This window comes from Dipodomys merriami, unplaced genomic scaffold, assembly GCF_024711535.1.
Source record: "Dipodomys merriami isolate MVZ:Mamm:240054 unplaced genomic scaffold, mDipMer1.0.p SCAF_305, whole genome shotgun sequence".
NCBI classification, from domain to species: Eukaryota; Metazoa; Chordata; class Mammalia; order Rodentia; family Heteromyidae; genus Dipodomys; species Dipodomys merriami.
In genome coordinates this window covers 38,592-62,810 of record NW_027204549.1, presented here as the reverse complement: position 1 = coordinate 62,810, position 24,219 = coordinate 38,592, and the positions used below count along the sequence as shown (strand labels likewise).

The 24,219-nt window shown below is 41.1% G+C and overlaps 1 protein-coding gene across 1 annotated transcript in view; it reads right to left on the bottom strand.

Moving 5' to 3' along the window:
• The window catches only part of LOC138840877 (metabotropic glutamate receptor 7-like), a gene marked incomplete at its 5' end in the record, with an annotated part of 307,199 nt that overhangs the window by 253,564 nt on the left and 29,416 nt on the right, over positions 1-24,219 (bottom strand). The gene's annotated exons all lie outside the window — the stretch shown is intronic.

Here is a 24,219-nt window from a genome sequence, read left to right as displayed (position 1 = left end):
ATTGATTATTTTGGCTTTCTGAGCAATTACACTATTTGAGATCTTCCTTGAATCTACCATATTTCAGCGAGTACATTTGTATACACTTGCATATCATCCAACACGTTTACTTAAGAGTCTGCACGCTAAATCTAGCTTCCACATATTAGGGGAAACATGGATCATTGACCTCCCTGGTCCTGACTTAATTCATTTAACATATTTTTCCCCAAGTCTTTCCATTTCTTTACAAATGATGCAATTTCATTCTTTGTAAGACCTTCTTTAAGTAAGCCAACCATCCCCTTGTGGTCTTAGTCAAATCCCACTGGAGATCTGTAAGGGCTGTGATTAATATTCATGTAAGGATAGGTCAGACAATTTTAACAGAAGAGAAGGAGAGAGTCCCAAGTTTCAGAGATGAAGTGATGGAAGCTTTCATATTCCCAGTGCTGGGCAAAGAAGCTCCAAAATGCATCGCAACATGTCTAGATTATTTTGTTGCAATTCTTTAGATAATTGGTTTGTCTGCAAGAGATGAAACTGAGTTCTTTGCCACTTGGTTTAGACACTGATATCCTCTCTCAATATGAAATGCTCTTGATATGCATCCGTGGTAATCTCTATGTGAGCAATATGGTGGACTTAGTGTTTAAGCCATCTGATGACATAATAAACATGGTCTTGCCCTGGACATGAGTTTTCCAACAATTTGTGCTTATAGCACTGTGGACACTTTCATGCTACAGGAACTTTGGATAACTCTGGATGACTTCCCAATTCTCTAAGGAGCAGGTAACTCAGCATGCTGAGGGTCAGATGACAGATGAATGGCAGATACTGGCAGGGTCTGTGCATATACCTGCTGTATGGGTCAGGGCTTTGTCCTAAGTATACCTTCGATCTAATCAGAAAATGGCATTGTACAGCAATTCATGACAGCAGAAATTAATTAAATCAAGAGTCTTTACAACAGAGAGATTCTCGAAGTACATAAAACATGATTTTTGCCCCAGAGACATATTCAGTGATGGCTGGTAGATAAGAAAATACAATGTTTATCAATATCTGTGATGAATGTTTTAAATGATTATGCTGGACAAAGGATGTTAAATGTGCTATTTCAATCTTTTCAAACTACGTAAACATTAGTTTTTTCTATGATGAATAAACTGACTTACACACTGTAATGATTTGTCCAAGTTCTCACACAGAGATGATAAGTTGGATTAGGACATGGTAGGCCTGATTCCAAAAGATGAGGGAAAATAAGAGAGTGAAGCCATATAGAAATTTCAGTGGTACTTCACAGTTGTTCTAGGATTTCAGGAGATGAGAGACATTCTAGCCTACTAGTATGATAGGTACTTATGCGAGACTTGAGTTTAATCCAGAAAAAAATGCAGAGTTCAAATAACAATGAAGGACTGAAGAGAACAGAGAATGACAGATAGTTCGCCTACAGGGTGAACTGGTGCATCACTTTTGTTACTGGGTGATAATTCGCCTGGTAGGTCTGTGTAAATAGAAAATTCATTAGGAGGGGCTGGGAAGGTGGCTCAGTGGTAGAGTGCTTGCTTTGCATGCCTGAGGCCCTGGGTTCAATTCCTCAGTACTACATAAGCAGAAAAAGGCAGAAGTGGCACTGTGGCTCAAGTGGTAGAGCGCTAGCCTTGAGCTGAAGAGCTGAGGGACAGTACCCAGGCCCAGCGTTCAGGCCCCACAACCAAAAAAAAAAGAAAGAAAAAATTCATTAGAGACACTAAAAATTTGCATAATCCAATCAATTATGCAAATTCAATATCAATTCAAGAAAACGATATGGTGGTACAGAAATCAACAATTTTCTTTCACATGGGTAAGAACAATCTAAAAGTTCCCCCAAATGAGCCAAATCACCTAACCTAAAAAAATCACGCATACACACACACACACACACACACACACACATTTTAGGATAACTAGAAGGAAGGACAAGCAATAACAACAACAGAAATCTTTAAGGAGAAAGAGAGGGAGGTAAATAATAATGGGAGGAGGATCACTGGGGAGAAGTTCACAAAATACTGTTTAAGAATGACTCTTGGGGGCTGGGAAGGTGGATCAGTGTAGAGCGGTTGCCTTACATGCATGAGGCCCTGGGTTGATTCCTCAGCACCACATAAGCAAAAAGAAAAAAGCCAGAAGTGGTGCTGTGGCTCTGAGGGACAGCGCCCAGGCCCAGAGTTCAGGCCCCACGACTGGACCCTCCTTCCCCCCCCCCAAATGGCTCTTGAAGCTGGGTGCAGTGGCTCATGCCTGTAATCTTAGCTACTCAGGAGACTGAGATCGAAGGATCACAGTTCAAAGCCAGTCCAGGCTCCAATAAACCACTAGAAAACAAGAAGTAGTGCTGTGGCTCAAGTGGTAGAACATTTGCCTTGAGCTAAAGAGCTGAGGGATAGCGCCCAAGCCCAGATTTCAAGCCCCATGACAAAAAAAAAAAAAAAAAAAAAAAAAGGAATGGCTCTTAATTTTCTCATCTGTGTGCTTTCACAGTGATTCTTAACTCACTTTAAGATATAGACTCAAAATAAGTAAAATTCCTATAGAATTGGCATAACATTGTCTTTGAAATTAGTTTACACACACGTAAAACATAACACAGTGTGGCTCATTATTTTGAAATAGATAACGTCACAGGATGTTCTGTCTCTAAAATGGAAACATTTACCTACTACCATCACTTTAAGCTACTGTTTAGTGGACAGACTCAGAACTATAATAGCAGTAAATATTATAGTATGAAGATCCAACCATTTTCCAACTGTGCAGCAGTTCTATAGTATCACATTTAATCCTCATGACAAACCAACATTATGGTCACTATTTTTTATTACTGAATTAAGAACCTCCAAGAGGTTACATTTTATTTCACAATTTAGTGTGGCCTAGTTCTTGGTATATTCTCAGATGTATATGTATAGGTATAGGTAGAGGTATATGTATATGTATAAATATACATATGTGTGTGCCTAAATGTATATATATATGCATAAACACATATACACACACATATATATATATATATGTGCACCCTTATATATAAATGCCTTGGCATGAATATTGAAAAGTTGTCTACTTCAGTGACATTTTATGACATTTACATTCACCAATGTAACCCCGTTATTTGCACACATAGGACTTAGTAGCTATCATTCACAAAGACTTTTGGCATAATAAAGTAATAAACAAATGAAAGCATGAATAAATGATGATTGAATCTACATGGAATTGCGTAGCTTTTGACACAAAGGAAATCCAGATTCTTGACATCACCTCCAAACCTTGCATCTTTTAAACAAAGTGATAAACAAAAAATACATTCTGCTAAATATAATCATGTCAAACATCAAAAGAATATATATGAAATCAAACAATGAAGTCAGGGAGGTAGATGGATGGGGAATGCAGAAGTCTATGTGCAGGAAAGTAAAATTGGCTCTGAGTTGTGCACCAGCCAAATCTAAGGGAGAGGAAATGATGGATTACTTCTGCCTTTACGTTTGACTTTTCCCGTTTCCTTATGCCTCTCCTATTATAATCCCTCATTTGGCTCACCTTGGCTTAGGACTTCAAAATATACAGCCTCTCTGAATAGAAATTTTTCACTGAGACTTGGATGTTGCAATGGAAAAACACCAGCTTCTCCAGGGCTGTATTTTTGGAAGGATTATGCACGCAGAGGGACAGAAATGCAGTTTGCTGGGCAATTCCGATGGGAGTAGGAAATTCTGCCCCCTAGTGCCAAACCTCAATAAAGTAGATTCAAGTAGACAAGTACAGAAACTCACTGCTGCAATCGTGTTCAACTTTTAAGTATGAACTCTTAAGTTCAAATCTGAGCAGGCCTTGAAAGACTGTATCTTATAGAGAAGGATGGGGTACATCCTCTTCTTCCTCCCTTATCTCAAAGCAAAATAGGCATTCACAGATTCCCAAGCAGGTGTTTATAGTTTCAATGGGTGGTGCGTTTGAGCTCAGAGAAAAAGGACTAAAGAAAAGAGAAACAGGCACAGGGTGAACCCAACAACACACTCACCCAGTGACCCTGAGAGTGGGAATAATAACAAAGCTAGAAGATGTCTATTTGCCACAAATAGCTTCGAAACAGAGTTTATTAAATTTCTCAAACTAAAGGCAACATGCAGAGTACAAAGTGATTCTTCCCTTCTTATTCCAAATGAACCTCTTGGCTTCAATAACACAGATATTCCAGCTTAGAATGTTAAACTGCTGAAGGCTAGGTCCAAAGTAGGTCATTCGACGTTATTTCTTGCCTTTATGATGGACAGGTTTAAGAAGTCTCTTAAGGGTTCTTTCTTTCTCCCGAAAGGCTAGAAGCATTTACCTTGGCACAGAGGAACATTGCACACATTTCAAGCTTTGCAAGCCTTCTCTGCTTCTTCTTCCAGTGGTTTTGATTGCTTTCACAGTATATCATTCAGAGCTTCAGGAAAGTTAAAACAAACAAACAAACAAACTGTAAGTCCCAGCTGCCTTAGCACAAGGTGTTCTGTTAGTGAACAGGAAGAAAGAACAGAAGAAAGTGTGGAGAGCTGGACACCCAGTGAGAGAGGACAGGAAGGAAAGCAGCAAGTTTGAGGGTGCACTGAGGAGGGGGGGGCGGGGGGGGGGAGAAGAAAACGTCTTCTAGTCTTGAGAGATTAAAGTTCCCTGGGCAACTGAAAACACAATCAAGAAGGTGTCGAATCACCTTCCCATGTTACACAAGGGACTGTATATTCGTTAAACTCATTTGCTTTGAATACGAATCTGTATTCAGGCTACATCCTCCTTTCCCTCTCCCGCTGGGGGGAAAAATGAACAATCTTGTGTTCTTTCCAGACAAAGGAAAACTTTGGTCAGTTTCTCACCAAGAAAGGCAAGCACATATCTGAGAGAAATACAGTAATCTCACTGTTTTCTGGTGCTAACAAGTTTTATTAAGAAAGATTTAAGGGGCTGGGAAGGTGGCTCAGTGGTAGAGTGCTTGCCTTGCATGCATGAGGCTCTGGGTTTGATTCCTCAGCACCACATACACAGAAAAAGCCGGAAGTGGGTGCTTGGCTCAGAGCACTAGCCTTGAGCTGAAGAGCTGAGGGACAGTGCCCAGGCCCAGAGTTCAAGCCCCACGATGGACCAAAAAAAAAAAAAAAAAAGATTTAAGAAAATGAGATTTTCTTTTTAGCCTTGTGGAGTTAAGAGAATTTAAAGATCAAGTCACCAGAAAGCTGGAATCATTCTCCCCTAATCCTCTCTGTCTGTCAGTCTGTCTGTCTCTGTCTCGTACTGGGGATAGAACTCTGGGCCTCTCCCTTTCTAGGCGGCCAATCTACTATGTGGGCTACATTGCCAACCCCTCTGTGCCTTGGTTATTTTCAAGTAGGGTATTGGTTTATGCCTCAGCTCAGGCCCACCTGCGCATGCTTCCTTGTGTCACAGGGATGGCGGGCACCAGCCACCGTACCCAACCACTGCGATCCCTCTGTGTCACCACCATGACCAACCACTGCTTGAGATAGAATCGCTGAACCACTCAGTGCCTTGACTGGCCTCTAACTGTGATCCCCTAGTCTTCTGCCTTCCAAGTAGTGAGGACTAGAGGCCCCGGGGCCCCCTGACAGCTCTGATTACTTTAGCACAGGTTATAAGATCACATATAGAAATCCCAGGAGAAGACCGAAATGTAATTTATGTAAGGCTTAGAGTATAAAGATTACATTTTTAGCCCTTTGGAAGGGACTAGGAAATTTTTCTGTGAGATGTGATAATAGCCTTCCAGTCCTTTGTAAGAAGATCCTAATTGATTGCAAAACAGCCTGGAACATTCAGGGGGTGAGGTGATTTTCTTTGAAATGTTTAAGGTACAGAAAAAGAGCAACTAAATGGGGTAAAAGTCATAATTGTTGACCACAGGTGAGGTAGATATTTGGGGGCATAACTCTAGTTTTGATACTGAATAAATATTCATCCTAAACATAGAAAGCTTTAGATATTGGGACAGATCTGAGGGCCCCACCTCTCCCTGAGAACAGGGGGTGGAAGTTCAGTACCATTCAGTATTATTAAATACTATCATACTATAGTATCATTACATACTACCAGGATGGTTAATTCTATGCCAAGTTTCTGTTCAGTTTTCTGTTGCAAACTTTTTGTCAGTGCTTTCTGTGAAGGCTTAACGCTGTCAGGAGTAGGCCCCGCGACAAGCCTTTCCCTGATGCGTGGCCTGCTTGAACGAGGAAAACCAGCCTGCTGACCCCATTGTGGGCAAGGTGAGCCATTGCCTTCTTGCAACCCAATCTGGGTTTCTTTACAATCACTATCTTGGGATCCAGAGGCCCCCTCCAGACCTGTCTGAAGATGTCCTCTGCGGTCACCAATCATGACAGCTAATGCCGGTCTAGAAAAGCCGGTCTAGAAGACCAGCTGTGGTGAATTCCATGTGACTCTGGAGCTGTTTTCATCCAGGTCAGAGGGAGAACGCTTTCCTTGTTATCCCAACAGAAGGCCTGTGATTGGTGCAGGACCTCTGGTCCTGCCTTTGCATCAAGGTCTGCCATGATTGGTGTGAACATCCTTGCCATGTTCCCTCTTTTGGGGGTAAGGCTCCATAAGTGAGCTGTTCAGTTCACTTTTCCAGCCAGCTGGGAAGCCCCCCACCTAATGCTGCTCCTTGCTATGGCAATATTAGGTCTCCAAAAAGTCTTCTCTTTTTCTTGCCCACATTTGTCCTTTTGGTGAGTAGAGTAGGCTGGGCTGGCAATAGGAAAGGATGATAGTAAAGCTAACCTCAGTAAAGCAGCGAGGTGGAAGCAGGGAGAGGGTGGCTGAAGAAACCCAGAAACGCAGAAGAGGCAGAAATGATGGGAACACAGGCCGCAGAGACAAGAGACGGGGAAAGGGCAGGGGTGAGAGAGGGCAGAGAGCTCAGGCTGGAGAAAAACACACGGCTACAAAGAGAGATGGTCACCAGGGCTCTTTAGTCACCAAAGAATTCCTGGGAGCTGACAGACCCTGGGACCAGGTGTCTCTGCCATCTTAGGCTGCTGAGTCCTATGACTTCAGCTCAGGCCAGGTGCTAATGGCTTACACCTTTAATCCTCGCTTATTCAGGAAGCCAAGATCTGAGGACTGTGGGTCAAAGAAGCCAGTCCAGGCAGGAAAGTCAGTGAGACTCTATCTCCAATTAATTAGCTGGAAGTGTTCGAGCACTAGCCTGAGCAAAAGAATGCTCAGAGACAGTAACCTGAGTTCAAGGCCCATGGCTGGAACGCGTGTGCGCGCACACGCGCACGCGCGTGCACACACACACACACACACACACACACACTACTGTCAGCCCAACAATCTATAATACCAGTCTTCACAGAGCTGAGCGTCCAATCACCCAAGGCTTGTTTGAGAGCTAGAAAATAACAGGAGCCACTTGCTGTGACTTGTCTGCTGTTGCTGCTGCTCACTCAGCTAGAAGTGCTGTAGATTACAACTGTTGCCAAAGGCCTCAGTAGTGATTAAAGCCCAAAGCAATAAAGCTTTCCTCTCACCACAAATGGGGTTCTAATATGATATGACCGCTACCTTAGCCTTTTCCTGGGTTTGGAAGAACCTCTTAAATCTCACCATAGTTTCAATCCTTAAGAATTCTTGTAAAGGAAAAAGCCCAACTCAGTATAGCTGAAGCAAATAGGAAAAAGCCATCACTTTACAAAAGTGTGCATGTCTGGTTGTCTAGCCACTTTTCAGGCTGGACAATTTGGGCACATACAAAAATAATCAAAGTATCCACTTCTGCTTTTCTTCCGTGCCACTCACCCAGAATTTCACACAGAATTCACATGGTATAAAATGATAGAGGTGCCTCCAGCCTCCATGAGAATAGAGTCTCTTCTTCTAGGGACTCCCAAGAGTCTATCAGCTGTAGTTCCAGACTCAGACACCATGAGCCTCCAGGCAGGGCTTAGTCTGGAAGTTCTGTACCCTGGCTTACGATCTAGATAAGAGCAGCAGTACTAAAACTACATGGATGTAGCTAGGATAAAGAAAAAGAGGATTTCCAAGGTAGATGGATGTGGATGATTGGAATCTAGGAAGTTAATCCAACATCCTTACAAATAACTAAGAGTGACAACGGTGGCCTCTAAAAATAAGCAGGGAATTCAGGGAAGTTCTTGTTGTTGTGAATGTTGTTGTGTTACTTTGAAAAGGAGTATCAGCTCTGCTCACTGAGCAACATGTCGTGACTTTGAGACTGTAAATGGGAGGCTTTTTATGCTCATGAGCACAACAGGTGTGCAGTGGTTGCAACCATTCTTACGTAATTCCTTCTTATGTAACTGTTTATATTTAAAGAACTCAACCACATAGTCCAACAAAGACACAGTGCACATCTTGTGGAGGATACAAAGCTTGTCTTCAGCCATGGCAACATGGTAGAGATTGAATCATCTAAGGCCACTTTCACGTTTTTCTTGACATTCATACATTGTGGCTTTAGTTATCCTTTCTACCATTCTGCTAATTGCTCGCAAATACCCCTTTCTTCCCACTGCTATTTACCACCATCCTTTTCCTCCTCCATTTCTTCCTCCTCTTCTTCTAATCCTTTTCTTCCTGCCTTTTCCTCCTCCTCTCCTGTTTCTTCCTTCTCCATCTTCTCCTTTTTTCCCTTCCCTTCCTGTTTTATTCTTCCTACCCCACCTTCCCCACCTTCTTCATTTCTTATCCCCTTCCTGTTCTACTGTCTTCTTTCTTCTTTTCCTCCTTCTCCTTCTTCTTCCTCTTCTCCCTCTTCTCTCTCTCCTCCTCTTTGTGTTTATTCTCTTGTGGCTTCCTCTTCCTTTTCGTCCTGTTTCTTTTTCTTTTTTCTTTGTTGTCAGTCATAGGGCTTGAACTCTGGGCTTGGGCGAAGTCCCTGTACTCTTAAGCTCAAGGCCAGCACTCTACCGCTTGAACCACAGCTCCACTTCCAGTTTTCTAGTGGTTTATTGGAGATAAGAGTCTCATGGACTTTCCTGCCTGGGCTGGCTTTGAACCGTGATCCTCAGATCTCAGCTTCCTAAGTAGCTAGGATTACAGATGTGAATCACCAGGGCCTGGCTCTGTTTCTTTTCTTCCCCTTCTTTCTCATCCCCGACTGGCATTCTCCTTATCCTTGCAGCCTTAAAAGCACCCGTTTCATGTCTGACGTTGTCCCTATGAACATGAACTCATTTCATTCTAACACTTTCCAAAGAGAGAAAACTCAAGTTCAAAGAAACCGAAATAGTTAGCCAAAGGTATAGAGCTCTGGTGGTTACCACAGTGTAGTTTAAGCAGTATTAGGGCCGTGTTCCCACACCAGACAGTCCACTTGACTTGAACCTCTCAGTGAAGGAGAAAAGTAGAATTCAGAAGAGAAAAATCTCAGTATTTCCTCCTCCCAGCCAGGAGAGCCAACTGTACTGCATTTAGGTGAGAGGGATATGCAAAGAGGTTGCCAGAGAGTAGTGGGAACACCTCTCTATCTGTAAAAAAAATTTATTTGCCCTTCTTTCATCTTCTAAAATGTGTTTGGGTCTACTTTGTCGTACACAGTGATCTTGTCTGCCTGGAGGTGTTTGGTCAATGTCCTGATCTTGTTTCCTTGGAAACAAGCGACTTGGTAACATCTGTGGATATTTTTTGGTGGATATAAAAGAGGAGGGGTGGCAGAATTGGTATCTAGTAGATAGAGGCCGGACAGACCTTCCTAAATATACACACTGCACAAGATAGCCCCGAGCCAGAAAGTCTTCCAGGACTAAATGTGTTCGTGCTGAAGCTAGACAAGCCGGCATTAGAGGAAAGGTCAGCCAAAAGCCTCATCATAAGTACTTTAAGCTCTCCAGGCCTTCTGAACTCCAGTGCACCCAGAGAAGCCCTCTTGTTGCAGGGTGACCCATCTATAGACAACACAGAACAAATGAACACAGCTGTGTTTCAGTGAAACTTCACATATATAGAGCTACACAGGGCCAGGAGTGTGTGTGTTGGGGGAAGATGTTTGTCCTTCCATTCATGCACTGCCGGCTCTCAGTCTACTGTAGTTCCAGTGCTGCTTCAGCTCAGTCCAAAGGCAGCAGAAGGCTCTGGGAACAGTACCCCCAAGAGGACTCTGCAAGTAAAGAGCCAACTCATCTCAAGAGAACAGACGACCCTCTCTTGTTTGCAGTTACCAACCATGTTTTCTGTGAGCACTCAAAGTCATCTTGTAAAGATAGGAGAAATAAATATATGCACACTGTGTACAGAAAGAGGAACCTGACGTGAGGATTACAGCAATTATGAGTGGACAGTCAGCTCAGTCCTTATATCCACAGACCACAAAACGGCAAATGAGAATCCAAAGGGAAGAAGAAATATCCTGTTTGAAGTAGAATTATCTGGACCACCTGGTGAGCAACATTCAGCCAGGGGACATGAGCTTCTTGCTTGACATAAACCTGGTCAGCATGAAGCAGACTCTATGTCAGCAGGAAGGTTTAATTAAAATGTTTCCATCTATACCTTTGGAGCACATTGCCATTAAATGCTCTCACCTACATTATTTTATGGGGTCCATGGGACAAGCTCATCTCCACAGGAAGCCTCTCTGAGCTCTGAGACTTCAGCTGTCCTCTCAAGATTGTGGTCTAGTGGGGAATGCAAGAGACAGGAAAGACACAGAGCACAAGCATGAGGTGCATTGAAAGAGTTGCACCCAGGAGAGGCTGGGTCCAAAGTTGATTTTAGAGGGTAAGGCAACGTAGAGGCACAGACAGGGAAATGTCCTGAGTTGTCCCGTTTGAGCTAAGCACTCCAGAAGGAGTCAATCTAGAATGAAGGGGGGGAAATGGGGCTGAGATGGTGCTCACAGGAAGAATGTGTCCGTCCAGCAATAAGGAGGCGGAACAAAGGAGACAAAGGACAGCAACAACAACAAAAGCACCCCAGAGATGAAAACAGTAAGGAAGGAGGGGGTGAAGTGGATGGGCAAGAAGTCTGGGGAGATCTGAGATTAAACTTGGAGAAGGTAACCTAAGGGAAGAGTGGATGTTTACATGGAGACCAGCTCACAGTTTGAGCTTGCGTGGCACTCTGAGAGGTGTAGATGGGGTTCTTCCTGTCATGGAGGTCAAATGTTAAAACGTTAAAACTCATGGTGCAAAATTCACCTTCGAAGAGAAGAGAAGACGACAAGATGCCCGAGGAGCGGCTACATCAACCCTACTAGCAATGGGTCAGTCACGGTGGGAGCAGAGAGGAAGGGGACATTCCGAAGGTCATGGTTTCTGAACTTGCATGCTCTCCCAAAATGGGCAGGAGGATAGGAGTCATTTCTCCTTTTACAACATTTCTCATTTTACAAATGAGGTGATGAGGTCAGAAATCACGTATCAATATTTCATCACCTTCATTACTCAGCTCATATTTAATCCAAGCCTACTGTCTCACTCACAATTACATGTATTTGCTAAATTCATTGTGTTTATCAAGGCTGGGCCTCAGGAAAGCCATTTTCTTTTTTGGCTGCGTTGCCTCGTATGCATGTCTTACACAAAAGATTACTTTTACTTGGACTGTTAATAATGGCACACACTGTATTTCCGCCATATTCTCTTCTTCTCTCAAACATGACCCAAAGATGGATGCTTTCCACAGTAGTAGTAGTAGTAGTAATTTACTGCATGGGCTATTTCTACATACACCAAAGAAAACTTTAAAAAGTGGATTTTTCAGTTCCCTTCAGGGTTCTATAGCCCCTGGGTAGATGCTAGTTGATCATGTGACACAGATGTAGACCACCGATCATCTTAGAAATGTCTACCAACAGGTGTGGCCACTTCAGTATTTTAAATCTCAAAGGATGACTGCCATATTCCAAAACTAGTGACTAGGGAAATCCTTGAAGAAGATTTTTTTTCCAACACTACCTACCTAAAGACAAGCATTAGCTAAGATGTTCATTTCTTTTCATTCATTATTACCTGCTACAGAGTTTCATTGTAAAGAAGTGATATTTCCAGACTCTGTTGGCTCATGCCTATAATTCTAGTTACTCAAGAGGCTGAGATATGAGGATCACTGCAGTATGAGGAAAATCTGAGGTTCTTATTGCCCATTAACCATCAAAAAATGGGAAGTGTATCTGCAACTCAAGTGCTAGAGCAAAAAACAACCAAGCCCTAAGTTCAAGCACCAGTACTAGCATGACATGAATGAATAAATGAATGAATGAATGACTAGCTTCTTGGTGCTCTGTTTAAATATAATTCAAAGGAACATAGGGATTAACAGCCAAAGTCTGAGAGAGAACTTCAACTTAATATGCCTCCTAGAAGGATTAAACCTTAGTTTAAGTATCTGTATACTCTGATTTTTTTTAAATATGCCCACATGAACACAAATTAAAAATAGGCCACTACTGAAATATTTTGTCACAACTAAACTCCATGCTAGTCAAATTGGATGGTTTGGGAAAAACATTATTGACCAATCATAAATTCAACTTGCAAATTTCTAAAAGAAAAACTGGGCAAATAGGATTTAGAAAACGGGATATCGGTTGTAATTGTGCTAATGAAGAGCAGAAAATATAAAGTGTGAATAGATAGTGGTAGTTTTCCCTTGAACCATAGAATTGATGCTCACTGTCCTTGGAAGAAAATAAGACAGCTCCAGTGCCTTTTCTAACTTATCTGCATCTTAATTCTATGTATGCTTTCTTTCCAAATGGTAATTTGAATTACATTGGCTTAGTGGTAAATTACATAAGGCTCTACCTTTATTCAAAAGAAATATTTTAAATCAGAAGTGGAAATATCTCACAAACGGTCTTTGCCAAGGACAAGTTTCCTGTGAAAATGCAGGAAAACAGCTTTCTGCTTTATCGTTTTCTTTCTACCTATCCCCTCCTCTGACATCCATTTCATCTAGACTAAGTATAAAATTTGATGCAGGTCAAAATTATGGGGTATGGTATAGCATGATCTTGAATAAAATGGATTCTATTTTTTCCTTGTCAAAGATGACAAGTATCATTATGTTCCACGCCAAAGTGCAGCATTCTACCACACCTGCTACCCCTGGAGATCTTTGTTCTGATTCCTCCCAATACTACAAGGGTGCCTCCGTGTTGAAAAAAGGTAATCTAAATGGTCCCCAACGTGAACAGCATACAATAAAGGGCCATAAAGTGTTCTCTATGATTCTAGCCCTAAGATAAACTAGGAAATTATTTCATGCATTCAGACTACTCTCTACAATTCTGGTTCTAAAGCCTAGTTTGTCTTAAAGATAAGACATTGTACTTGGCATGGATGGTTCATGCCTGTAATTCTAGCTACTCAGGAGGCTGAGAACTGAGGATTGTCACTGAAAGCCAACCCACACAGGAAAGTCCATGAGATTCTCATATCCAATTAACTACCAAAAAGCAGGAAGTAGAGCTGTGGCTGAAGCTGTGATTGAGCATAAAAGGTCATGGATAGCATTCCAGGCTCTGTTCAAGCCTCAGGACTCACACACATACACAGAGAGAGAGAGAGAGAGAGAGAGAGAGAGAGAGAGAGAGAGAGAGAGAGAGAGAGAGAGAGAGAGAGAGAGAGAGAGAGAGAGAGAGAGGGAGGGAGGGAGAGAGAGAGAGAGGGAGGGAGGGAGAGAGAGAGGGAGGGAGGGAGAGAGAGAGAACGGAAGACTTTGCTTTTGAGTCCACACCTTAACTTCACAGTGTTTGCTAGATATTATTAGACTCAGTACATCTTGAGGACACAAGATAGGAATTTCCAGTGCCCACCCCCATGTATCTGACCCCATCGAGAGCTTGACCAAATCCAGGTACACATCTGGAAAATATTGCTCACACCTGAAACTGAACAAATTCCAGCATGCATACTACCTTTTTCCCCAGTCCACCTTCTCTGGTTAGCAGGAGCTGCTTTCCATACCACCTACCTTCTCTAGCAGTGGTTGGCCCCATCTCTTTAGGCACAGAACATCTTTCAGCACATCTGACTAGGTTGCTCTTCCTTCAGTCTCTGTTCTATCTGTACCCTGGCCCTCCTCCAGGATCTACAGTTGCTCTCTCTACCTTTTGGGCACCTACTACTTCTTTAAAAATAGCTACAACTGTACCTGGGTCTGTTCTATCTCTTTTCTCATTCCACTACATGGGTCTATACACCCCATTGGGCCCTACTCACTCACTGAGTCACATCTTTGCTCATTCTATTTGTGAAATATTACAAAAAGCCTTCCCATTTCAAATTTGCTTTGTCCTTCAAAGAAGTGTAGCAAAGGATAAAAAGAAGAGGTAAGCTCATGGGTTGAGCCATTCAATCATGAGTTCAAATCCCAGCTCTGTCACTTATGAATGTGGCAATGGTTGTGGTAGTGGGGTGGTAGGAGAAGAGACAGAGATGGAGAGGAGGGAATTGGAGCAAAGTATTCAATAGTATCTCACTTCTGTAACAGTGGGTTACCAATAGTATCTCCATTGTTATGCATTGTAGATAATTAATATACTTTATTGAAACAAAAATATATTAGAGTCTCTGGCACAACATAAGCAATTAAGATGTATTAGCTACAAATATTGTTTCACATAACGAATCCACACTTTACTGGATTTTAACTCATCATTTTTCATCATGTGCATTTTAAAGTATTTATTGTCATTATTATCTATTTTACTTCATGGTACCTATGTCTCTCACCAAGATGGAAACTACTTGAGTCAAGAAATATCCTTTTATTTTTCCCTGTATCTCCTACATCAGTGTCAGGTAAGCACAGTCTATCTGAGAAGTTGGGGCTAAACTTGTGTCCAAAATGAGATGATTTCAAAAAACTTGAGTCTTCAAATAGAAACTTCCAGATCAAGGTCTTCAGACTGCTACACTTTTGTCTGCAGTGGATTATTCATTTTTAAAGCAGTCGTTTTATAGGAGTTTTTAGATATACTGATCTAGACTGTACAGCCTGAGAAGTAACCTAAAGTAGTACATTTTAAAACTCTGTACAAAGCAGAGCATCCTCAAAAAAAAAAGACACAAATGTACAAACCAGGCTAGGTGTGAAGTGGTTCCAATGAATGGAGAGGATAAACAGTATTAAAGTACTTTTAATGCATGTATGAAAACAGAGCAATGAAACCTGTTGAAAGAGTTTTACAAAGGAGAGGAGGGGAGATGAGAGAGAGTAGGAGGGTGAGGGATCAGTTATAACTCATTGATAATGCTTACTGTGGAGAAATGGGGCTCCAAAAAAAAAAAAAAAAAGGAGAGAAAAGACTTGTTGGTACTAAAAAAAGAGGGAATGAGAGTTTTAGGTGGACAGATACTCCTTACACACTTGTTAATTTCCCTTGGAAAAAAAACATTCATTATAAATCCATATGATGACATATACGTAAAGCTCACAGTGCACATGGAGAAGGCTAAGGGCGCGAACAAGAATGATGTTGGAGGTAGCTGAGTTTTCTAGAGTGTGCCATGACTTTAGTTATGAGATAGGGTTTACTATCCTGCATACTAGGCAGGTACAGTTTTTGTTTTGCTGGTCCAAGAGGTAAACAGGGTAGATTTCTTTACCTTCCTTGTATACTCATCTCTAGATTGTGAGGATCAATCTCCTCCTGGAGGGGTATGAATGACAGAATGAATGCAAACAGCAGGTGTGGCATTGTGACTCACAGAGACTGCCATTTAAATACCACTGAAATTTTGCAAGTTTACACTGTATCACTATCCCTATTATCAGTACAGGAAACAAATTCCAATAAAGACGATCTAATATTGGTTGAGGATCAAGCTCAAGTACATGAACTCCCACAGCATTCTACCACACCATGCATTGGCTGAACACAAGCCTAGGGCTATGACACGTAGTACATCCGAGGAAATTGCAGAAGAGATGCTCATTAGCTTCTTTTCTAATGAGGCTGACAGCTACAGAGAAGGTTTGACAGAACCACAATACTGAAGGCCACCATTGTTTGTCAAGTACACTGGGAGCATTCGCTAGAGCAGGAAAGGCAGCTCAGATAGAAATTCTGCTGAACTTAAAATAACTGTCTGTGGACAGAAAAGAATTGTATTTGCCAAGTATCTGCTAAGGCTTTTGGCCCGATTACTTTCAAATTGTACTGTAATAATAGCTACAGAATAATTATTGTCAAAATGATTATTTTTAACTTATTTTGCTTTTTAAAAAAATCAAACATTATACATTATGTTTCCCTTAACTCCTGACAGTTAACTATTTAGTATGGAGTGTGTTTTTTTCTTTTAATGATGGCAACCTGCTAGACTGTGTTTACAAGTGTTCAAAATAATTATCATGGTGGAAAATAACAGTTTCAACTTTCCCTCATGCATGTCCTCATGCCCGGTAATTATACTTCTCCAAATGACTCTGAAAAAAATTGACTTTAAAAAGTTATTTCTAATATGAGGGCACAATATACCTTTCCCCTTCTAACTTTCAACACGTCATTTCCCAGGTCACCATGAAGAACCAAGGGGCTTTCATGCATCCCTACTGACCAGGCTCAGGCTTTAGACTTGACTAACCTAGTTATTGAAGATTGTCCAAGACTCGCCTGACAGGCAAACATTCCTGAGACTCAGGAGTGAGCAGAAATCCACCAATTCTATGGTTCTCAATCTTAAATTCACCGGGGACCTTTGAGACTCTAAGTTAGTTCTAGCCAGCTGAATCTTTTCTGTTTCTGGGAAGAGAAGTTTTAGAGAAGTCAGTTGTGGGGCCAAGAATGTCCCCACAGTCAGAAGAAAACATGCACTAATTTCCAAACTTATGACCTGTTCTACTTTGAGTCTATTTGGACATCTTCCTTATTCTATGGCCCATACATTTTTTTTGTACTGTCCTTTCTTCAATAGCATGCATAATTCTGGTGTTTAAACCAACATATCTAGAATGATAGGCTAGCGTTCAAATACCTTCCCAACATCCAGAAAGAAAACAAGATAGTCTACAGGATCGACAGGGTAGATCCATAGGGGTTAAAAAAAATATAGCCAAAACCTAAAGATGTGCATCTTCACCAGCAGGATACTGGAAAACCAGTGATGTTGGGTCTAAAGAACAGGTATGAAATCAGGCAAAGAAAACCAATAGGTAGCAGAGGCCAAATGGAAATCAACATGTAAAAGATTATGGTTAATAAATAAAGCTAAGATATCTCTGGATGATTCTGAGTCTAGACTAACCTTGGCCTTATTAGGGGCTGGTCTTTAGAACTCATGATAATGTAAACGAAGAGAGTTGAGGCAGCCAACAATGAAATGCTCAAAGCTACTCAATTTTTTAAGTTGAATTTTTAAGAATCACAGTTATTTTTTATAAGACTGAACTGGTTATGTAGAATGTTAAATCTGTGTGTATCAGAAGGCAGAAAAAGCCCCCTTATTGAACAAGCAAACACATATACAAATGATCAGTCAGTAGCACTGGTGAGATCTCAGCCCCTGGAAAGTTCTAATTGAGTAGTGAAATCAAAGGGATGTTTAGGAATGGAGTTTAGTTGTCATGATGAGAACCACAGGTGGAAGTAGATTTCAGAACCACTGAGACAAAAGCGTTGCTGCTGTCATTGACCTTCAACATGAGCCCAGACAATGTCTGATCTTTTTTTTTTTTAAAAAGCAGATCTTATGGGAAAGAAAAAAAAGGAAGGGGTGAGAGGAAAGACAAAGCAAAGTAGGAAGGTAGAAAGGGAACTTGGGAGGGAGAGACAAAAGGAAGGGAGAAAAGGAGAGGAAGAGAAAGGAATAGAGGGAGAAGAAAGAAAGGGAAGGAGGGATAGAAAGAGAAAAGGAGAGGAGGGAAGAAAGGAGGGAAGAATAGAGGGAGAAAGGAAGAAAAGGAGTAGAGAGGGAAGAAAGAAGAAAAGGAGTTAGGAAGGAAAGAAAGAGAAAGGAAAGGAGGCAGAAAAGGAAGAGGAAGGGATGGAAGGAGGAAGGGAGGAGAAATTAAGTCTTCAGGGACAGGTGTTTTAGTTCAACCAATGCAATAATGGTTGAATTTTAAAAATCACATTTTGATAATTATTTATCCACAATCAGACTGTGTTTTTCAAGCTTACAGTGTGGTCATGACATTGTGTTCCAACTGAAAACTTCACAAACTGATTAAAAATAGTCTACCTGAAATCCTGTTATTCATTTATGTGGAAAACTAGTTGAGCAAACCTCAGTTGGCTGAACAATAAAGATATCGATGGGAGATAGAAAATATTCTCTCTTGAGAACTTTGGTAAACATTTACATAATTTTATTTTTAATAGTATTACTTTCTTTTTTTCATTTTTTAAATTCAATTCAAATTTATTAGTGAATGTAAGGCATGTAAAGCCTTCATGAAAGTTAAAAGAATCCAGTTACAAAAGAAGTGCTGTATATAATCTCAAATAGCTGAAAGTACAATGGGCTCCATATTTTACAAAGTACAAAAATTATTTCATATACAAAGAAAAATACAAATAATGTGCAAAACTCACATTTTTCTCAGGTGGCAATTTATAAAATGAATATGATAGAAAATCCTTCATTCTTATTCCCCCACTTTATATATTAACACAGTTCTATTTTCTAGTGTGAGGATAATTTTAAGTTTGAAAAATCTGATTTTAATCTACAAAGAAGTTTCTATTTTTTTTAAAAAAGGGAATCTTTCATTACTGAAGTCTTATGAATGGATCTATTTAATATAAATTTTTTTTTATTTTTTGTGCATGTATGGGGGTCCAGTCGTAGGGCCTGAACTCTGGGCCTGGGCGCTGTCCCTCAGATCTTCAGCTCAAGGCTAGCGCTCTACCACTTGAGCCACAACATCATTTCCAGCTTTTTTCTTATGTGGTGCTGAGGAATCGAACCCAGGGCCTCGAGCATGCAAGGCAAGTGCTCTACCACTGAGCCACCTTCCCAGCCCATTTTACATAATTTTCATAGCCATGATAATCCTCAATGTTTCCCTCATACATTGTAATTCACTGTGTTAGAAATGAACTTTATAACTTGGGGGAGAAGTGAGTCGTGGCGGGGTAGGGAAACTAGGAGAAAACAAAGCAGGAAGTAACACTGCTTGACAAGAAATGTACTTATCACCTTACTTATGTAACTGTAACCCTTCTGAATATTATCTTTACAGCAAAATAAAATATTAGTAAACAAATAAACGGTTTGCTTTGCCTCGCCCTAGTAACCTATAATTCTAGCTACTTAGGAGACTGAGATCTGAGGATTGCAATTTGAAGCCAGCCAAAAAAAAAAAAAAAAGCCAAACGTCGAGCTGTGGCTCAAGTAGTAGAGTCCTAGCTTTGAGCACAGAAGCTCAGGGACAGAGTTCAGGCCCTGAGTTCAAGCCCAATGACCAGGACACACACACACACACACACACACACACACACACACACACACACACACACACACACACACACACACAAGTTCTGCTTTACATCACATTTAATTTCTACATGTTTTGCTATTATTAACAGTCATTTTACACTAAACATTCTACATAAAAGTTTTTTTTTTCACACAGATTTCATGTTTTGTTTCCTGAATGGTTGCTGATATTATCTTTCCTGATAAAAGCTGTGATCTAAATAAGCACATTTAAGTTTACCTAAAGACTCATATTTAGTCCTTAATCTATTCTCTCTCCACATACTTGCATTCATACAGCTAGAAACACACACAGGTAAAGACAGATGGTAGTTACATGCATGTCACGTTATAAATTTGAGATTTCTGGATAAAAATGGTTTGCTCTCACATCCAAATGGAAGATTAATCAATATAAAACAGTTGTCTCTCAATAGCCAGACCGGGGCTGTAAACTCAATCTGCTGAGAATCTCAATAACTTATAAAGTCTTTATTTGCCTGGCTGACTAATTTGCTTCTAAGATAGGAGAAGAAACCTCAAGGACAACCTTTCACACGCAATTCTGAACAAGAAGGAATCTCCAGTATCTTGAAAATCACTAGTTACGGCGGAAAGTGTCACCAAGCTCCTACTTCGGTCAATTGAGTTGAGTTCTACAAACTTTTTGTGTCAAACATATCATGTACATATGTTACTCCTTTACATGATACAAACTCCACTTATGGAAACCCTGCTGTGACAAAGGAAGACAGAAGAGACAATTATGCTTCATAGTCAGAGACATTCAAAGGGTATAGTCTACATATTTTTTGTGGGATAGCTAACAAAATAGAAAACTTCTGTGTAAAACGACAACACACCCACACTCACACAATGACAAAAGGAAGGGACAACACCACTTAAAAATAAAAATACTGACTTTAGGAAATTCCCTCAGTGGGTAGTTATAAACTACTTCCATAATATAGTGAGGCATGCTCTCATAAATAAAGATTCAAAGGGACAGCCACCTTTAGAAGGTAATCTATATTCAATAGGGAAGCTTATCATAAAGAGCATGTTGGTAAAGCATTAATTCCACAGAAAGGTAACAAATTATAATTTGCAATGAAACACCCCATGGTGAAGTCAATTTCGAAGCCTGAAGTTAAAGTTAAATCTGATTCAATGCCGCCGAAGTCTTCAAGGATGTTAATATTAAAATACATCACGAAGCTCCTGAAACTTGGCAAAATACATTTTCCAGATTCATTTGACCATGAGATCCTTTAGTATGGAATATTTCAACTTTAGTTTTCTATGAAATACTCTCAGGAAATTCTGTTTCATGTGATTATAGAATTCCCTCAACTTTTACAATGCTTTGTTATTCAAATATCACTGAGTGCTGGTCTCAGAGTCTGTAATTTTGTCTTCTGAACCCATTAGCTAGATCTCTGGTAATAACCTAATGTGTCCTTTCCTGCCTTACGATAGTTACGATACTCCACGTTAACATTAACTTTGCCGTCTTCCATCAGTGCTCTGTAGGACATCCTTAAATTGTTAATCTGACTGCTCAACTTCTAGCCCCTAAGATGAGTTCATTATGATCTGTGATCTTTGACAGCTTAGAGGAGAACTGGAGCAAAGGAGTTGAGAGAGGCAGGAAGGACACTCAGGAGGCTGAGATCTGAGGATCACAGTCTGAAGCTAGCCTGGGCAGAAAAACCCAAGAGAATCTTCTCTCCAATTAACCCACAAGGAGCTGGAATGGGGCTGTGATAGAACACTAGCCTTAAGGAAAAGAAGCTGAGGGGCAGAGCCTATGCCCTGAATTCAAGTAACAAAAGGGACAGAGGCAGGGAGGGAGGGATTAAGGGAGGGAGGGAGAGAGAGAGAGAGAGACAGAGAGACAGAGAGACAGAGAGACAGAGAGACAGAGAGACAGAGAGAGACAGAGACAGAGAGAGACAGAGACAGAGACAGAGACAGAGAGACAGAGAGACAGAGAGAGACAGAGAGAGACAGAGAGAGACAGAGAGAGGAGGTGAGGGCAGTAACTGGACATAATATCAATCCATATTTGAAGTCAAAATTTCACATGATTGCATGTGCTGAGCAGGTGCGTGACATGAGTTATGTCCAAGGCTGAGTGCCAGCCTATTGGAAGAGAAGTGATACATTCTGAATGACACAAATAACTGTATCTCATTGCCCATAATCTTCTGATCCATCTTTCCATTCCCCACTTTTGAAAAGGACCTGAGCACAGAGAAAGGCTTTGTTACAGGAATGAAAGTAAGAGTACAAATGATATGTGGTGATCCACAGTGTGACCATTAGAGACCCCGTTAAGGGCAGACTGGTGAGCTGGGATGTGTGAGCCCTGATCCAAGCTGGCAGCCCTGTTGCGTGGATCCTCCTCTCCTGTGACAGGAAGACAAGCATTGTGACAGGCACTCTGTTTTGGTTTTGAAAAAAAATCCCACCCAGAGAGGTTTCTGTGGAAAATTTCCAAAAAATTTAAATGTCTCAACCCTATAGAAATAACCTGGGAAGGAAACCATGTCTATATTGAATTGGAAACTTCAGGTGTGTCCACAGAAGGAGGGAAGAGGAGAAATAAAATCATTAGGGGGGTGGGCACTGGTGGCTCACCTCTAGAATCCTAACTACTCAGGAGGCTGAGTTCTGAGGATTGTGGCTCAAAGCCAGCCTGGGTAGGAATCTCTGTGAAACTCTTATTAACAATTAAGCATCCTCAATCTGGAAGTGGAGCTGTGGCTCCAGTGGTAGAGGGATACGCTTGAGCAAAAACAACCTAGAGATTGTTCCAGGCCATGAGTTCAAGCCCCAGGACCAGCACACACACACATATAAAAAGTGTTCTCTAGTGCTACAGAGGCAGGACATTCAGAGAAAGGTCATTTTGATGATGGTGGAAGGGAGGGTCACTAAACTCAGACTTTTATCGTCATGTGATATGGGGGAGAGCAGCAGCACAGGGTCCCTAGTATGTCTGTCTCTTCTGGAATACAAGATGGAGGACAGGAGAGACAGCCATCTCTTCCTCCTCTTCTGGCCAATGGCAATTGTAGGAAGTATCACCTTTCTTAGAGAACGTCTGCCTGCATACACACTTCCTTTCCACAAGAAGAAGAAATAAAGTGCAAACAGAGATTCAATTTTAGCTTTATCTTTTGGTAATTAGAAAAAAAAAACAAGAAAAATATCACTTCTTTTTTTTTTTGTGGTGTGGGGCTTGAACTCTGGGCCTGGGCACTGTCCCTCAGCTCTTCAGCTCAAGGCTAGCATGCTACCACTTGAGCCTTAGCTTCACTTCTGTTTTTTTTTTGTAATTTTTTGGAAATAAGAGTCTCACGGACTTTCTTGCCCGGTCTGGCGTTGAACCATGATCCTCAGATCTCAGCCTCCTGCATAGCTAGGCTTACAGGTGTGAGCCACCGGCATCTGGCTTGTTGTGTGTGTGTGTGTGTGTGTGTGTGTGTGTGTGTGTGTGTGTGTGTGTGTGTGTGTGTGTGTGTGTGTGTGTGTGTGTGTGTGTGTGTATGTGATAAATACAAAGACAAACATGCTCCACACAAGCCAAATAATAGGATAAATAAAGCTAGGGATCTTCAGAGAGGAAGACTTATCTCATAGGATGCAGATTTCTCTCAAGTGCATAATTTGGTCAGTCATTGGTTGTCTCACACTTTTATGCTTTCAAAGAAAGTGAGTCAGGCTGTGCTGCATTGTTGGGATTACTGCACTGTTTGGAGTACCAGGGCACCTCTGAAGAAGTCTAACCCCTAACAACTTCAGCCAATGTTAATTTGGGATGTTATCAGGTGCTATTAAAAGAAGGAAACAAAGGGCACAAAAATGTAACACACGGTTATGTTTTATTCTTGGGGCATGACATAAATGCTGTAAGTCTTAGCAAGCTCAAGAATAACCTTTGCCAAGCCATTTTCGAAAATAACACAGGACATCATTACATTAGAAAAAAAAGCACCTAGCACACAGGAAGGATAAAGTAAAACTATGGACAATTCAAGCGGCCCTGCTGTTGTGTCTTGTAATTGGAAACTTATACAAGGGTCAATAGTTACAATAGTCTCATATAGAGATTGAATGTACTCTGTATTCCCAACAGTGTAAGTAGAACACAAAAAACTATACTCTAGAAAACAAGATGATTCAAAAATTGGTACCAGAATTGACAAAAGAACTAGTTTAAAAGATGTGTATGGAAAACATTGATCTTCTTAAAATAGACCGAAGAAGGCAGGTACCAGTAGGTCATGCTGGTAATCCTAGCAATTCAGGAAGCTGAGATCTGAGGATTGATCTTTGAAACCAGCACAAACATAAAAGTCCATTAGACTTTCTAGATGAAAAAGACTCTTATCTCCAATTCACCACCTAAAAAACTGACGTGGAGCTGGGGCTCAAGGGGAAGAGCACCAACCTTGACCACAAAAGATCAAGGGCGATGTGTTGAGTTCAAGCCCCAGAACCACCATGCACATACAAAACAATACGGAAGAAGGAAAGCAAAAATGAAGGAAGGGAAGAAAGGGGAAGGAAAGAAGGAGGAGAGGGGGAGGGAGGGAAGAAGGAAGGAAGGAGAGGAATTTTAATTAATCATTTCATCTACGAGTTAAATCTTATACAAAGATCCACGTTCATTTGCTGAAGGACAAACTTTTGTGAGTTTTGCTATAAAGAGCACAGAGGGCTGCCTCCTGGAGGAATGGGTAATATGTGGGGTTGGACAGTGACTTGCCTTACCCTTCCCTAA